This window comes from Leptinotarsa decemlineata, unplaced genomic scaffold (assembly GCF_025532065.1).
Source record: "Leptinotarsa decemlineata unplaced genomic scaffold, Ldec_3_MD MMD2_P_RNA_scaffold_11, whole genome shotgun sequence".
NCBI lineage: Eukaryota > Metazoa > Arthropoda > Insecta > Coleoptera > Chrysomelidae > Leptinotarsa > Leptinotarsa decemlineata.
Genome location: NW_027412525.1, coordinates 3,313,633 through 3,332,391, shown reverse-complemented (window position 1 = coordinate 3,332,391; position 18,759 = coordinate 3,313,633). Strand labels below are relative to the sequence as shown.

At 33.8% G+C, this 18,759-nt stretch overlaps 1 protein-coding gene and 1 non-coding gene across 12 annotated transcripts in view; both read left to right on the top strand.

Annotated features, from left to right (window-relative positions):
• The window catches only part of CaMKII (Calcium/calmodulin-dependent protein kinase II), a 330,306-nt gene that overhangs the window by 71,363 nt on the left and 240,184 nt on the right, over positions 1-18,759 (top strand). The gene's annotated exons all lie outside the window — the stretch shown is intronic.
• Positions 3,416-3,489, top strand: TRNAN-GUU (transfer RNA asparagine (anticodon GUU)). Its single transcript has one exon. It is a non-coding gene; the product is annotated as a tRNA-Asn (tRNA).

Below are 18,759 nucleotides of genomic sequence, written 5' to 3'. Positions count from 1 at the left end.
AGGAAATTCCAGCTCCCGTCACATGTTCGGTTTTCGACCCATTTGTATACCAGGTGTTTCTGTCGAGCATGCTCTCGGAATGCTTGTTTGTTATCCAGTCTTCGGCATTCAGTACTTTGACCGCAGACATTGTGTTGAACATGTATTTCGTTTGGTCCGACAATACGTTCCGAAATTTCTTTGTGAACTTACCCACTTTTGAAAGATGTAAAGGAGAAAGATTCAAGAGTATTGGTTGAACTCAACTGCTCTGAAAGGGCAAACCCGAGTAGAAGTAAGCATTGACATCTTCTCTTTTGAAGACGCTAGCTACAGAATAGGCATACCACCAAATTACGGATTTTGGAGATCTGGCAACAGAAAATGGAAGGACTAATTGTCATTTAACTTGTTTATCAAAAAAATAACATTCTATTAGTTCGATTCATGAAAACTAGCTACATAAAATTCCAAAAAAATGTTAAAAATTTACTTTTTCTTCAGAAGTACCAGATTAGAATCGGCGTTCCAACTCCTTTCTTGTGACTGTTATATACAAATTGGAGAAAATTCCATCGACAAATCAGAGTTATTACGTAAATTTTATCTGTCGTAAACATCTTCATGCATGTTCTACAGTTTTGGCTTCTAATATGTGTAAACTCATTTTAATTGAATGTCTAGGGTGAAAATAATGCTGAAGCATCATCCCATTCAATCTATATATATTCCCATAGTAGAAAGTGTAAAGGAGAAATCTTGCTGGCAAGTTTAATATATCGTTTTCAGTGAACACGAACTTTATAGATATTCAGCCGATATCATTAATGGACAAGGGACGTCCAGTGGATATTCCATAAATGTTCATAGATCACCAAGTTGGACATCCGATTTATAACTTATTTTAGAATCCCGATGGACTTAAATTGGAAATCAACTGTATAATAAAGGTGCAAATATTGGATTAAAAAAATTCGATGGATATTAACTACACCTGTGATGAAATCAATAATTGCCTTTTCGAGAAGTTATTGATGGCGAATAACAAAAATACATACAAGTAAATGACATTTGTGATTCACTGTTTGGAACCTTTGGTGGGATAATGAATATTACTGGATTTGTGACATTGATGACTTATTTATTTTGTGGAAATCTAATTTAATATTACTGGAGTTCTATACCAACACCAAACCCTTATTTTTGACACCTCGACACGTGTTTCAATCATAAAGTGATTATCTTCAAAAGGAAGATAAAACTAAATCTACATATAATGTTGTCCTTATTCATACCATAGATACTTCTGCTAGGTACCTGAGTCTTAATTGTCTTAAAATTAATTCCACAATGTTGACTTATCTACTAGTTAGGTAAATCTGATAATTCTAAAATGAACTTTCAACGTTCAAGCCAGTCTCGAATATACCTACACAGTAGGTTGAAACAATTACTCTTCTGGCTAATACCACGAAAGGCGTTGGATTATATCCGACAGGCGTCAGTGCAGGAATCTTCACAGAAAATTTCCTTCAATTTTGGAACGGGCACACTTGCAGACCGGTTTCGGGCTCATTAGCCACTCATCAGTGCAAGATAGTGGCCATCATCGACCTAAAGTCATTGATATTCCATAATTGAAAATCGGAATTCTTTCAGAGTATTTAATTTCTCTTCCTAAGTTGGAGCGAACAACAAAATGTCACTCCATCTAATGGACGAGGTACTAACCAACTGCATATCCGAAATGTGCCCGATTCCTCTGAATGAGGAAGAAAAACTTTCTTATTAGTCAGTGGGCTATGCTTGAAGACAGCTAAGCTCTCACAGGCATCTAGATGCCTGTTGTTATTGACTTTTCTATCTAATCTTAATACACTAAAGTGTGTGAAATGATTTTGTTGCAAAACATGATGAGCGACTGCTGATTTTTCTGGTCTTCCATATTTTAGGTGTGCTAAGTGTTCCTTATCTTATCTTATCTTATTTTAATAGACTTTTTAGTCTGTCCATAATATTTTGCATCGCAGTTCCTACACTTAATTTCATAAATTCCAGACTTTTTCGAATTCCAGACTTTGTCTTTTGGATTTTCTAAAAGGCACCAAGATGTTTAATCAAGATAAATATATCTCAGTTCCATACCATCAATACACCAAAACTTGAAAAGATTTTCAAGGAACTAAGTATGAAGGTATTTGAAACTACACAACCTTTTAGAACAACCAAAAAACAAAGTCGAGAATTCAGAAAAACTGGAATTTACGAAATTATATGTAAGGACTGCAATGCAAAATATTATTTTAGGATATATAAGGAACATTTAGCACACCTAAAATACGGTAGATCAGAAAAATCAGCAGTCGCCCATCATATTTTGTAACAAAACCATTCCATAGACTTTTATTCATTAGTTAGACAAGTTAACAACAACAGGTATCTAAATGCCTATGAGAGTGTAGAAATAAGTAAACATAATAATATTATGAATACTGATGGTGGACCAATACCTAATCGTTAGTTTACTATATAGCTTGTTGAAATATTTTTAGTTATCAGATTTACCTGTCTATTACCTAGAGGTAACATTGTGCAGGTACCTAGCAGAGGTGTCTATGGTGTAAATAAGGACAACATTAGTATGTAGATTTAGTTTAATCTTCCTCTTGAAGATGATCATTTGGTGATTGAAACACGTGTCGAGGTGTTGAAAATAACGGTTTGGTGTTGGGATAGAACTCAAGTAATATTCAAGTAAATGCCAGTGGAGAGATTGCAGGCCCGTTTCATATGGATCAGAAATGGTCCTTTTATAGATCTCCAAGTGATATCATGTGTTAACTGGGTTAGTTCCAATCACTAAACTTGACTGTTTCAATCCGCTTCTATTGAAAATGATCATTTAAAAATGTTGTCAAATTTTGATGGTTATGTCCCGGTGTACCATCCTGCTGAAAATAATATTTAATAAAATTTCACAATATTGCCAATATAACTTATATTTTATTGAAAATTTCATGCAATGGTTTCATTTTGAAATTTATAAATTGATTCAAATTTATTTTTTCCTGTTTCATTATTGGCAAGAGTTAAGGTGCGTATTCACCAAAAAAGCGAGCACGAGCGAATAAGAGCGAACAAGAGTGAACGAGAATTCTGCATCAGTACTCGTCTGGTGAGTACGGGCTAGCGAGCGAACGTATGCTTGTTCGCGTTCAGAAACAATAATTTTTGATGGTCAGACATACCTATTTACCGCGCACGCACTGCTCGCACAAAGTAGATGGATCAACTACCACTACGAACTTGAAGATATTCGCTCTGGTGTGGACGAGAAGTCAATTATGTCGAGCGAATATGAGCGAACACGAGCAAACATACACTAATGCTCGCTCGTGTTCTCATTTTTGGTGAATACGCCCTTTGAGGAACATGAGCCTCCGTGGCGCAATCGGCTAGCGCGTTCGGCTGTTAACCGAAAGGTTGGTGGTTCGAGCCCACCCGGGGGCGAGATTTTTTGTCACTGTAGACAACAACAAATTTTAACGATGATTGCTCTTATCAACCGATAGACAGCTGATCGGAACAACTGAATGTTTGAGAGTAATATTTTTCGTGCGAAACTGATAGGTAGGTAAATAGTTATTTTCGTATTAGGTGCGTAAAATAACTATTTTGTATTAGGTGCATGAAATGAATGTTTTTTTAATGGCACATGAGAATATTAATTCTTTCCCAAAAATTATCTCGAATGTGCCACAAAAACACGAATTTTATACACGAAATACAAACAACATTTTTTGTACAACTGTAAATGTGAATTTACATCGTCTGAAATGTATTAAAAATGAATACTTCCAATACATCTTGACGTGATTTTTGTCCCGATAAGTTATCGCTTTCAAACGACTGTTGTCTTGAAAATATGATTAAACTTTTTCAGTAAAATCGTATTAAAAATTTTTCCTGTCTGAAAAAAATAAGTCCAAAATAATACTTTTTCTACTCCCTCCATTTTAAACTAATCATTACGCGTTTGACACCAGGTAGGTAATGGCTCATTTAGAATACACGGGTATTCTAAATCAAGAAATTTATAAAAATGATGAGATATGTAACATTTACTCTGATAAATATGATCTCATGAATACATTCAATTGTACAAAAGACAAACTCCGTGGATTTTCTCTCAAAATTCTCTGTAACACCGAAATAAATATCATATATCTATTCAGTGAATTTATTGTTCAACAGTTTGTGGGTTGGTAATGAATCTAGTTATATTCGTGTATCAACAATCATTTGTTTTAATTATGGGCTGTCATTCAGTATCTCGTAAAAATTCAAAATGAGTGATAACGATCATGAAATTTATGCTACCCCACCAGATATTACCGACCAAGCAAATATTGCGATGAATAATTTGCTTATAGCAAAATCAAGAGAAAAATACAAATATAATTTCGAAAATTTCATGAGTTGAAGAGAGAAGAAAAACAACTTCGTTTACCGAAAACGTTCTTCTCGTTTATTTCGAAGATTTAGCAAAAACTTTGAAACGATCGTCATTATGGACAATTTACTCAATGCTGAGAAGTACCCTGAATATCAAGACAAATGTGGACATCAGCAAATATTCCAAATTACGTGCCTCTCTAAACGCAAATCTAATGGTTATAAGCCGAAGAAATCGTCGACGTTCACCAGTGAAAAAATAAATCAATTCAATAGGGAAGCTCCAGGTGAAAAAATATTTGTTTTCGAAGGTAATACAACTCTGCTTTTCCCTTCCATTAATTTTTTATGAAGTGTGATTGATGAATTGTTTCATGATCACATAAATAAAATTAATAAAAACACTTTTGTCTAAATACCACTGGTAGATTTTATTTATACGACCAGTTTCGGGTTTGACCTCATTATCAAGTATAAAACTCAAATCTGATATTTTGAAATATCGGTTTCATTAGAATTTTCAGGTATGCTGCAAGGGCATGTATGAGAGAGAAAGGTAGTTGGGCGAATCATGATGCCAACTTAAAATTCCACCCTGACAATTCTCGGTGTTGTTAAATTCATAAATTCAAGATAATAGACCTACATAAATCGAGTTGTTCGTTTAGGGGTATGTTTCTTTTTTTTTACTTTGCAGATTTTTATATTACCGGCCAAATCCAAGTTAGTATATGAGAAAACATATGACAAATTTCGTGTATGGTTCGAAAAGAAACATGAAAAAAGGTTTCTGAGAATGTGCTTGTATGCTGTTTTGAGGAAAAAATTTAAAATTTCAAAACCTACTACGTTATGTTGTGTTTATTCAATGTTGAAAAGTACATTGAATGAAATATATTGAAAATATTGATATAAGGAAGTTTTCATAGTTGGTCCCGCTCATTAAGAACAGAAGCGTCGGATACCGAGGAAATAAATCTAAAGTTTTATCAAGGGATGATATCAATACATTTATTCAAGATGTTGATAACGAAACAAATTTACTTTTTAAGGTACAGATATAAGCAAAATTTTGTAAGATAGTAGTAATTTCAATATATTTTGTAGGTTGTCTTAATTTTGGGTATCAGCACTGCTTGTCGCTGTGAAGAATTATTACCTATAACTTCATATAATTCATATCATTGAATATGCTAGATCTATATTGATTGTGAAAATACCTGATACGAGGATCTATTGCGGATCTATTCGGTCGGTCGATAGCCAAGCGGTTCGGCGTGGGTGCTTTGTTCACTTACTCGAATCGACTGCCGTGTTGGTCAGTGGTTCAAGCCCTAGTCTGAACGATCGATCTTCACTTGCTATCGTCCAACCCGTGTTAGGAATCACACGTTAAAAGGTAAGACCTCGTTAATCCTTAGCTCGCACAAGTTTCGACTTCTGAGGGTTGTTGTTCGTAGGGGTGCGACAGCTGGTTAACGGAAAAACCGATTTTAAACAGATTTTTTAAACAGAACGTTTACTGTCTCAAACTCTGATTATTTTGAGATATACCGCAAGTATAGAGCACTACTGCCGCCTCATACAAAAAGTAACATATTATTTCTGAAATATTCCTAGGATTCCTATTGTAGAAAGTAATCATATGCCTGGATTATGATCTAGGTACAAGAAACTAAATTTGTCTTAACAAGTCACCACAATCAATTTCGTTATTCAAAAGTTTAACTAAAAACATAAATGCGGTGCATTTTCTTCTATCTGCTAGGGCTTCTAAGTGTTCGATAAAATATTCTGGTCTGTGCCTCTAGCTAGATACTTTACAGTACTTTACATTCCACTTAAAAACATGAATTTCAAGCACTTATCGCTGAACGGAATTTTGATATAATGGAGACCAAATTAACGATGCATAATCTACCTTACTTCTTATGAAAGTGATATACAATAATTTGAGCGTATTAACATTTTAAAAGATACCCCAGTTTCTGGAGAAATATCCCAATAGCTTTAATGCCGGCGATACTATCTGATCAAATGTAAGCCTTCGATGAAACACCACCTCTAAATGTTTAAATGTGTCACCGTTTTCGAGAGCCGTGTTATTTGTGGAATATTCGAAAATTACTGGATGAAGTTTTCTGTAGAGAGACAGTACTTTACATTCATCTACATTCAGTTGAAGTATGTTCTCACTACACCAGAATTGAACTTCATTTAGCGAGTTCTATAAATGATAGCAGTCATCTATGGACTCAATACTGAATAAGTCTTCAAGCCATCTGCGAAAATTAAATGAGGGCATGCGATCCTTACCGAAATGTAATTTATGAAAATTAAGAATAAGAGTGGCCCCAGATTAGACCCCTGGGGCACCCCTGAAGTAGAAATATAATGGCTCGACTGTATCCCCCCATATTCGACAATCTGAATGCGATCTGACAACAGATAAGATTTGAGCAGTCCTATTAAAGAAGTAGAGAATCCAATTCTTTGTAGTTTTTTCAAAAGTAGAAAGTGGTCAATCTGATCGTAAGATTTTTTATATCAGTATAAATGACATCAACTTGTTCTGTTGAATCGAGATTACAAGTAATCTATTCAGTTATACTCGTGAGGTTTGTTACGGTAGCTCTTTTGGAATTGAATCTATGCTGATTTGGTGTTATTGTCATTCTAATATCGTTATATATTTGATCATATATAATGCTTTCAAAGAGTTTTCCAAAATTGCATAATATAGCCACTGACCTGCAGTTGGATACGAATGATCTGTTGCCAGATTTGAATACGGGACATATTTTTGTTCTTGGCAAGTTGTTTATCTTTGAGTTTTTTAGAAGCTCTTATTATATCTTTATTTATTATTTTATTTATTCATTTGTAATACAATACTCTACATGACATAGCCCAATTACAGAGCAGGAAATAACAGAGTGTAATAAATACATCACAAACAAGTGACTGTAAAGTCTACAAACACTACAAACAATACAAACCAGTGACTATTAAGACTACACATTTTATATTTATTAAAGGTGACAAAAAAATTATTTTAAAATTAGGGATTTTATATTTGACAATTTGCAACTAAATATATCTAAATTATCGCTAACAGGATTTGTCACTTTACACATGGTATGTATCGGAGAATTCTCCAGAACATTTGTGCAAGATGTTTTTATATAGAAAGTACTCGGGTGTCTGGAACAGATTCTAGGAATGCAAATATTAAACTTTTCCAGTATTGTTGGGCAGTCAACTATGCTTTTGATAATTTCATAGGTTAGTGCAACACTATAATATTCACGCCTTTTTTTGAAACTGCAAAAGTTATGCTTTTGTAGCAATTCAGAGTGGCTATTGGAGGATAAATGTCATCGGTTTTCAGGCTTAGCAGTTTTAAAAATCGTCGTTGAATTGCTTCTATTCTATCAATGTGGTATTGATAAAAGGGGCTCCACACAACTGACGCGTATTCTAACTTTGATCTTATGAAAGCATAGAATAAAGTTTTTAAGGTCGAAGTTTCTTTGAAATCACTACTGTTACGTGCAATTAATCCGTACAAACGACAGGAGGAGGTTACAATATTTTCGATATGCCTATTAAATGATAGTCCAGTGTCAAATGTGACGCCAAGATCAGTAAATGTTTCTGGTCTCACCAGAATAATCAAAGATCAAGATATTCGTTTTCAAACTGTAGGACATGACCTTACATTTATCCGGGTTCAGTGACAAGTTATTTCGATAACAACCCGTCCTACGTTTGCTGAGAGGTTCACACAATCATCTATTTTCTCAACGAGGCAGTATAGTTTTAGATCATCGGCATATAAAAGGAAATACACATCTATAACATCTGCAATATCATTAATGAATATATTGAAGAGCAACGGTCCCAGATTTGAACCTTGTGGACACCGGAAGAAGCACTATATTCGGTAGATTTGAAACCATTGAACATATTGTTCTCGATTCCGTAGATAGGACTGAAAGAGTGCGATTAAGGAAGGAGATAATCCAAAGGCTACTAGTTTGTTCAGTAGAATGCCATGGTCAAGCCTGTCGAAGGCCTTAGAAAAGTCTGTGTAAATAACATCAGTTTGGGCCCTATTGTCAATATATTCCGTAGTATGTTGGGTAACAGTCAGCAGATTGGTGACCGTTGAACGATTTTTCATAAAACCGTGTTGATTTATACTTATATTGCAACTAACATGCCGATATATAACTCGCTCCAACAGAATCTCAAAAACCTTTGCAAAGTTGCAAATAATAGAGATAGGCCGATAATTTGAAATATCTCGTCTATCTCCTTTCTTGAAAATGGGACAGACTTTTGATGATTTCCAGATCCTTGGTATTGTAGCCGATCTTAAGCAGATATCAATTAGTATAGATAGAGGACGAGCAAGCACAAGTGCACAATCTTTTAAAATGAAAGCTGGAATGTCATCTGGACCAGTGGTCTTTTTAGGCTTGAGCGACCTTAGTGCCTCATATACTTCGTTTTCACTGGAGCTTGATATATCAAGAAAGTGATTATTATCAATATCAAGTTTGGTTGAAAAGGAGAAGAAGCGGTATACGATTGTTTGAGGGCCCCTCCAGCAATTGACCTTCAAAATTCAGTACTTGTGATATTTTTGGAGCTAACTCGTTTCACCTTAGAATTTTTTATATGCCACATCAACATCATGCTTTATTTTTGTTCGAAGATGTTTGAAATCTTCAAGGGCCTGCAGATTACATTCACGCTTGTATTTGCGCCAGATTCTGCTTTTCGCCGGCAAATCTCTAATAATGCTTCTATTATACCACGGAGGATATTTATTTTTGGATTCAACTGTATACTTGGGACACCAGCGATCAAAAAAATTATAAAGTTTTCCATAGGAATATGTGGATGAATCTTCTGAGTCATCAAGAACTTCCAAGAAGGTCCAGTCAATATGAGATATTTGACTATACAGTTATGGATAGTTGGTTCTTTTGAAATTATAATTATTCTGGAAACAGGAATGCAGTTTATTTTTGTAGTTAGCCTTCGTTTCAAGTACACAAGTAATATCCAAGGCAGGATGATGCTGATCTTCGACTACGAAAGGATCCATTGATTTCTCCACATGACACTCTCCATTAAAAAATACCAGGTCAAGAAGTCTATTGAGTTTATTGTATACAAAGTTATTGAGAATAGTAATCCATCCACGATTGACTGAGAAGAATCAAGAGTAGAGTCATTATATTGCATACAATCGGGAATTCTCGATTTCTTTTTCTTGCAATTGATAAAATTCCAAAATGTATTTGGATTGCCTGTGACCTGCCTTTCCATTTTTTGCACATAGGGGGCATATGCGGTTGTGATCTTACGTGTAGGTAATATTTACTCTGAAATTCTTGAATGTTTGAAAATAATTATTAGTTTTGAAGCTCTTGTAGTTTTTACGTGCGGAATTTCTTAAATTAATATCATTTATGATTTCTGAAGTGAACCATGGTGGATAGTGCTTAATTTTTTCAGAATGATAGTATGTGGGAACACTTTCATCGAAATCTTCATCTACATTACAAACATTTTTTACGTTCATCCATTAATATCATTAATGGTTTCTGAAGTGAACCATGGTGGATAATGCTTAATTTTTTTAGCATAATAATAGGTTGGAACACTTGGAACGCTAGGTACAGAGTGGATTATGAGAAATGGTATGCTTCTACATTAGAAATATTTTTTACGTTCGTTCAGTCTGAAATAAAATGTTGAATAACAGAGGGAAATTGGAGCTGAAGTTATATTTACAACATGAAGAATTGAACTTGAAGTTGTCCCTTACGTCATATTGGGAAGTTAGAAGAATGTTGAGTGCTGTATTATAGACATAGTATTCTTTGATAAACTTGCATTCAAAGTTGGCTACCACAAGATCACTTAACTTGAAGCTCATCAACCAAAATGTGGGGATAAATAAAATAGGAGAAATTCCCAGCTTGATTGCAAAATAGCTTGGAAAAGGCATGTATAAGAGCTGAATATAAGAGCTGATTAACGGAAAAACATATTTTAAACAGACATATTTTTACACAGGTCACTGTTTCAGGAGACGCTGTGTGACTCTTCTAGCCAATGCGTCTCCTGCATTGGCTAGGATGACAAGTGTTACATGTAAGTGAAGTGTTACTTCTTTCATTAATTATATTGTGTAGGAATCCTGTGAATGATATCTGATTCGATCCCATTACGAATGTTTGGAATACAAACGGAATCGAGAAAAGTATTTTTCGTATAATTCAGCGTTCATATAAAAGTATTTGTTTCGAAAGAGCTTTTTCTTCCAGTTCGTGTCTGAAAGTTACTTCAGTGCATGATCTACACATCTTTGTGTAGAGTTAATTTTTGAAACTGATTGCTTCCTTCCTTTCTTCGAAAGATTCTCACATTTTTTGTATCAAGATGTAGAAGGCCAAAAACTTTCCTTTTCAAATATATTTATCATTCTCAACAATATTTTATAACAATATAAATGAAAATATTCAAATGAAGAGCTTAATTCACAGTTTGGTATCGGGGCCAATACATGTTTCTGGAAATAACCATTCTTTCCAATCATTCAATTTCACAAATGGCGAGAAGGATTGCAAAGGGAACTAGACATTGATTATTTTCAATCTGGCGATACGAATATCTCTTCCGGAACAAACTGGAAATTTGTTCGGATTTTCTCTGCAAAGAAAGGAAATGGGATACTGAAGGAATAATCAGACTGGAATTGTTCTAACAAGGGATTCATTTTACCAAGCTTAGGAGGCACGTTGATAAATTGACCCTTTCACACATCAGGGCGTTTCTGTGTGGGCTTGATTGCCGGCCGCTACCATTTTCTTCACCTCCGGCGGTGATGTATTGATGTATTTTCGGTTCTCCCACTGTTTTCTCCATTTGTCACGATATTATTTTTAAGTGACTTGCTACTGATGTTACAGGTAGTTTTCTTTTTTGGAAGTGTATGTGCTGAGAAATATAATGTGTATTGTATGAAAAAAAATACCGCAAATCCGCAATCAGTGCTCTACAATGCCGTCTTGAAGGTATCAAAACATGATGAGGTCATGTTGGGACTCATTCTAACATAGGTACTTAAACTGAGGTAAAAATGGAAAAGTCAAGATTTTCTATTCAGTTGAAGGCTGGTGAGTAAATTACTGTCCATGCAGAAAAACTCAAGACATTCGTTTTACAAAATTGAATAGATAAATAATTAATGAATTGAATTAAAACATATTAATAAGATTTATTTTGATTTTCACTTTGAAAGATTTACCAAACGTCGACACGACCTCGAATTATACCTTCCTAATGATGTTAACGTTAATTTGTGAGTTTCCGAAATTTCAATAAACCCAATCCAGAGCCTAACAACGAAGCGTTGGTGATCATCAAAAGATCTAATTTGGGGCCGTTGTTATTTTTATTTTTTATAGATGACATATACACTTCAATACAATCAACAAAGTTGCTGAAGATTTCAGAAAAATAGGTGATTCATCTGATTTTATGCTGCTCCAGAGAGATTTGAACTCACTCCAAAAGTGGTGTATTGAGAACAAACGCTTTCTCAATGTTGGAAAATGTAAAATAATGACCCATACTCAAATATTGAATCCGTTCCAATTCAATTATTCAATTGATAATATCGGCTTACCACAAGTTAATGATACTTCAGGAATCTGATTCGCATCTAATGCGCACAATAAAAATACTAATCAGAAAGTTTCCAAGTCGCTGGTATTTGTAATAAGAAATTGCAGAGAGTTTAGATAATTTAAATGTATTCGGTCGGTTTACTATATAGTTTGGTTTTTGGTCGGTTGATCGGTTTAGTCTAGTAAGCTATTGAAGTTCTGATTGGAATCCACATCAAACATTAATGCTTTGGAAGGTATTCACAAGAAATTCCCCACGTTTGTTTATTATAAGAAACAAGGAAACTATCCTGTTAGAAATTATGAATACATTTGTCGTCTGAATAAATTTAATTTTGTAACATTGAGAAAAAGACAAGAAATTGCCGATCTCATTATCTTTCTATATTCTTCACCACTTTTATTTGTAACTAACGTTACTGCAGTTTCGTCCTATACAATCGTTTATTGTATATACAATAAAGTTCATTGTATAAGTTTGAAAATGTCCGTATAGGACGAAACTGCACTAAGATACAAATAAAAGTGGTGAAGAACATAGAAAGTTTCATTTCTCTTTTCTTCATTATGATTTCCTACCACGTAGTAACGGCTACATCCATCAATTTGATTTCATTTTCATCTATAAACTGGTCAATGGTGCCACGGATTCACCAACTCTGTTGTCACAAATTAATTTTAAGGTCCCTCGATATACGTCCAGATCAAATGTCACATTCCGCAATAATGTACTCAATTCTCGGTACCATTTCTACAGTCCAATAACCTCGAAGTATCAATAAATACTCTATAAATTTATTTATTTCAACCCCATATCAATTTATAAGTCATTTGTATAGATCAATTTATAAGTCATTTGTATAGATTAGTTCCTAATTGAATATCAAAATGTTCACTTATACTTCCATTTATCTAGAAATAGTTTCCTGCTCTATCAATGTATACTCCTATTATTGGGCCTTAGCCTGTTGTATGTATTACAATAACAAATAAATATGAAAATGGGCATGGTGGCTCTATCTTGCAGAGGAAAAACCTACTCATTTCAAAATATCAAAAACAAAACATAAATAAAACTGTAAGTGCATTAAGATATTGCAAGCTTAATCTACAAACTACGAGGTAAAGAGTGTATGATACATGGTAAAACGATTTTTGTCATAAAACTCAATACAAATGTAAATGGAAAGGAAGGTTTCAATGACAGTACTGGTTTTATTCGATAAGAGACGACTTCAAATTGAATTCAGTTTTCATTTTTTTTAAATGGAAAATTTGAGTATTATTATTGACCAAAAACTGAATTGGATAGCTCATCTAAACCGTATTCTCTCTAAAGCTACAGCGGTAACCTTGATATGAACTAGAGTTACAACTAGAACTGGAGTTTGAAATCAGAAATAATCTACTACTGGTCATATCAAAAGACCATCAAACCTATGGTGACTTATGTCACACTGATAGGGCGGTAATAAATGGAAGTTGCAGAAAATACAATGACTCGCCTGTGTGGGAATCATAGGAGTAATTTCTACGTTTAACAACTGCTCTAGAAGTTGTTAATTCATTCATAAATCATTACCCGTACATGTAATGAAAGAAACATCAATCAGTGCCTCCAGTATTCACCAGATGACTAACATAAAATCTGTAAATTTGTGTCTAGGTATAATGATTTCGAATTTGATCTCACTGAAGTACATGTTGGGACCAACAGACGTTATGTGAGTAGGTACGATTTCAAGGTGAAGTTTAACGTGGTCAAACACAACTGCTTAATAGACAAATTTATGATTCAACAACTGTTGGACCCGAAAATGAAAGCCTGAAAATAAAGGTGGTGACAGTGAGAATCACTCTCATCACCTTCACTTTCAGTTTTGTGAATATTTTTGGAAGATTTTCATCTGCATATTTTTGTATAATACAACACAGGGAGTAATTTAACTGCTTCTATACATTCTTCGATAGCGTCATGTTGATACAGGCAAGACGAATTTAAGACTTTTAAATCATTTTCCATTTGTGTTTTATTTTAGCAACAACAATTGCGTCTTTTTTTCTGATTGATTCGACCGTTATTTGATGAAGATCCATAGTAATTTGAAAAACTACACCTCACCTCACCTAGTGAGGTGTAGTTTTCGAAAATAACAATTGGTTCTACAGCAAAATCGAACGTTGTAGCAATTGAACAATCGCCTGTTTGTGTGTGCTCTGTTTTTGTGATTGAAATATTGCATGAATAAACATTGTAGACATTGTAAACGCTTGTTCCAAACAGCGATGAAACTGACAGCAATGAAATCTAGGTGTCATTATTTTCAATCATACATGACTCTCAGGAACTAGTTATTTCACCTTTCGAATCAAATTGACCCGATGGAATCAAATATTCAAACATAATTGTGACTTATATTAAAACCATGCATAAATGCTTCTACAGAAATTCACAGGTACAATTTGATATTATGATTATTATAGTGACTACACCCTAACTCTGCTAAGACCACTCAAATGAATAGGTAAATCGAATATAACTTACCATTACACTGAGCAGATTCAAGAGACCGAAATGTAAAAACGAATTGCCACACTTCACTGATTCATATAACCTGACGAAAATAAAACAACAATTCTTCAATTCAGAATACACCTTGAATACCAATGATTTATATATGATATCCAGAAATTCCAAGATCATAATTAAAACTTACTTATATAATAAGACATTCTCAATTCTGAATTTCAATGAAATCGAAAGTAATACGCGACGAAATTGTGTTGCATCTAATCGAGCAAGTAGGTCGGGTACCGGACCTGCGGTCTTTTCAAGGCACGATATGATTTTAACAATGAAATCCTATTGTTGGAAAATACTGGTTTATTCATTTACGTACTCTGATCATATTATATTTGAACATTGTGTCTTCAATAATTATACTTCCGAAGGAACGAATGTTCTTGTTGAAATTCCTCTTTATTCAGGTAATAAAATTTATTCAATTTGAGAATTGATATTTTGGTCTTGTATTGATGCATTCAGCTAAGAATATTCCAGGAGATAATCTTCAAGAATACCACTCGATCTCAATATTTCATCAAATGAATATACTTTTTTTTACCTTAAACTTGTTTGGTATTGCTCAAAGCAATGAATAAAACCACTTGTTGAAAAATTTAAATTTCTTGATGAAATTTCCAGACTTTGTGGTATTAATGACGATGAAAATAGCTTTTCTGTCCTAACATTGAAATGCTCTAGAAAAATTTCATGACTTTGTGTGTAGTTAATTTAATTTCTTACAAAAAATGTTTGATCTTTAGTTGTCTATGTGACACCTCCAGTTCACTCATTTATTTGACTACTAAGATTTGTTGTTGCGAAAAAGCGATTTGCATTGGGAAAAACATAACAATTATGCATAGTACAGATTATTCACTTTGTCAAACGAGTTCTCAATGTCAAACGAATATTGGTTTATTCATGCACCTCGAAGATCCATCTGGAAATTGACAAACCGCGTGTTCTCGTGAATTCCCACGCACTTCAATCCGCAATTCCCAAGGTCCCGGAATACATACAACTTATATTTGTATACACAATTCGTAAATGTAATCATGGGAATCCTGGATTCACACTATTTGACATTTTGAGTTGCTAGTTTTATGTGGCAATACGTGTGCCTTTGTTTCTTGAGAATCACGAAAAATGGTGATTGAAACTATTTTTTTTCAGTATTTGTCGCGTCTAAGGATACTTTGAATAGACAAATTTCGAAATTTTTCAGGAACATCTCCGATTTTGATGACTTTTGTTTCCAACTTTTTGTTTTTTATATTTCATTAAAAATCGAAAACCTTTTGAAGCGAAAGTTATTTATACAAATAGTTTGATATTGTTGTTCATGGTGATGTTCATATTTGTAATGCAGTTTTACGGGGCTTTTTTGCAAACATTCTTCATATATATCAATTTGAATAGCAGAAGTACATTGGATATTCATTTCTCAACAACACCAAAGTTAAACGATGAATATACTCGTAATAACGATGAAACTAAAGTATCTTGAAGAAATCGAAGATATACATGTAAATTGAACTTCAGTCCATTATTCATTCGAGAAAGATATGCATTCAAAGAAAAATGTTTAGTATACAGCTCCAGGTTGCTACATATTGTTTTAATTAGCTTTTGTCAACCCCATTCTTCAGGAAATAGATATTAGGGCATAATATTCCTATTGTTAAACTCAGTGAAGGCTCGTGCATTGGAGAACAGGGAAGGCTAAAGTCATAAAGACTATATACACACAGAAAAGCCCGCCTGAGGCGCGAACATTTTTTGGGTTACCGCACCTATTTAAAGCAAAATACGTAATATTTGCATAATCGCAAACAAAAATTGTGTATTGCCGAAAATTATAAGTATAAAACTGACCATTAAAAAAACAAAAACAAGGAAAAAGGGTTGTCTTTGAGTTATTTAATATAAATGAACTCTTCTCAATCAATAAATAATACCTTTCTCTTCTAATATAACAGTTATGTTAAAAATTGCTACAAATATTTTATAAGCACAAGTAGTTTATTATGCTTATAAAAACAGGTCCAAAAGTAAATTTAATTGTCCAGCAAGAACCAACGGGGAGGTGAGAGTCGTGTCTTGCCAGGAAAGGAAAGGAAGGATGGGGTAGGAAGGATAGTTAAATCTGGTTTGTTTAAGTGAATTCACCCGCAAACTACTTTTAATCGGCGGTCATTCAAGTTCAATATAGTCTGCGAGGGTCCCGCATTTTGAAAGGTGAATTGAAAGGTGTATTTCGTAATTTTGGATATGAAGGAAAAAATAAAAAAAGAAACTAAAAGTAAACATAACATTCGTTCTTAACCAAGACGAACAAAAACTCAAAAAAACAAATTACAAAATAAAAATAAAAACATAAAAATGAAATTCTTTGCTTGAGTTACAACTGTAATAGATTTAACATAATTCTAATATTTGGTAATATATTTGGTTAAGTGCTTAACTTAAATAAATAAAATACATTTTTATATACATCATATAGTATAAAATATGTATATAATACAGGCTGATTCACGGTGGATGGCACATTAGACGTTTCTGGTGAACCAGACAACGGATCACTTTGAAAATTTAATGGAGGGCATATTCGGACATTCTCTAGCCAACTAAAATATTTTCGACAATGCGGTGTTGCCGCTTCTATTAGAAAGCAGTAGCAACTTTGATTTTTCAAATGGAACACTCTGTATATAATATTATTTTTGGAATCTCCAACAATTGCCCGACAACATTTCTTGATATTTCCCTATACCTATCTGTTACCGTTTTCGAAATAAAAATTAATTTCAATTTTTTTCTTCGAAAATCATGACTTCTAAAAATGCCGATATCTTTTAGTTGAGAAGTACTATGATATCGAAATTTGGTTTGGAGTTAGGTGATACTTGGACACTTCCCACACGTCAGCCTAATCTCCGTTACTTCAATACAGGGTGGTAAAAAAATACAATTTTTTCGTTTGCTTGAAAAGTTGCTGAAATTTGATTATTTTAAACGGAACACCCTGTATATTATTGAAAATTCGGGAAGCTGCTGAAATTTGCTTTCTTTCTATGTATATTATACCTATACCTAACTAGTCAAGTTTCGGACTTATGAACATTTATTTGTGAAAATGTCCCTTCAGAATGGTATTTCCATTCGGTATTTGGTAAACAGGCCATGATTACTATTTGACAGTAGCGTTGTGACATTCTCCTAATAATATCGACATTTTCGTCACTTCAGAAGTTGCAAATACCTTCAAAACGATGGAACAAAACTATTCAAACGAAGTTCTTGTGAATTTGTTTATTATTTTTGGACAGTGTGACAAAATTATCAGCAGAACATGTAGAAAGTTCAATGAAATGTATCCGAATCTACCGCCAATGAACCTCAAGAAATTTATACGAATTCAGAACAATTTCAATGCATTTGGATCAACTTTAAAAGCACCAAGAAACTTTCCTCGACCCGTAACTTTCGAAGACAACCAGATTAATGTCTTAGCATATTTTCACGCATTTCCCGAGTCATCGATAAGAAGTGCTGAAGAAGATTTGGGTATAAAATATTCATCGGTTCAAAGAATCTTGCGAAGACATAAAATGCATGATTATAAATTCACCAAAATTCAAGCAATGAAGCCTCAAGATCCTCAACAGAGAGTAGAATTTTGTGAAATGTCGTTGACACGCATTCAAGAAGATCCACTTTTTTTAAATAAAATTATTTGGACTGATGAATCGAAATTTTCGAGAGAAGGGATTTTCAATAGAAAAAATCGTCATTATTGGTCCAGTGAAAATCCTCACGCCACAAAAGAAGCCGGATTTCAAGAAAAATTTAGTTTTAATGTCTTCTGCATGTTGATGGACAACAAATTGAGGTACGTGATATACGAGGAGTCATTAACATCCAGAAGCTACCTGAATATTTTGGAGAATACTGTAGACAGTTTCGTGGATAATCTGCCACTCGAAGATTATCGAAACTGTTGGTACCAACTAGACGGAGCTCCTGCACATTGCACAAGAGAAGTGA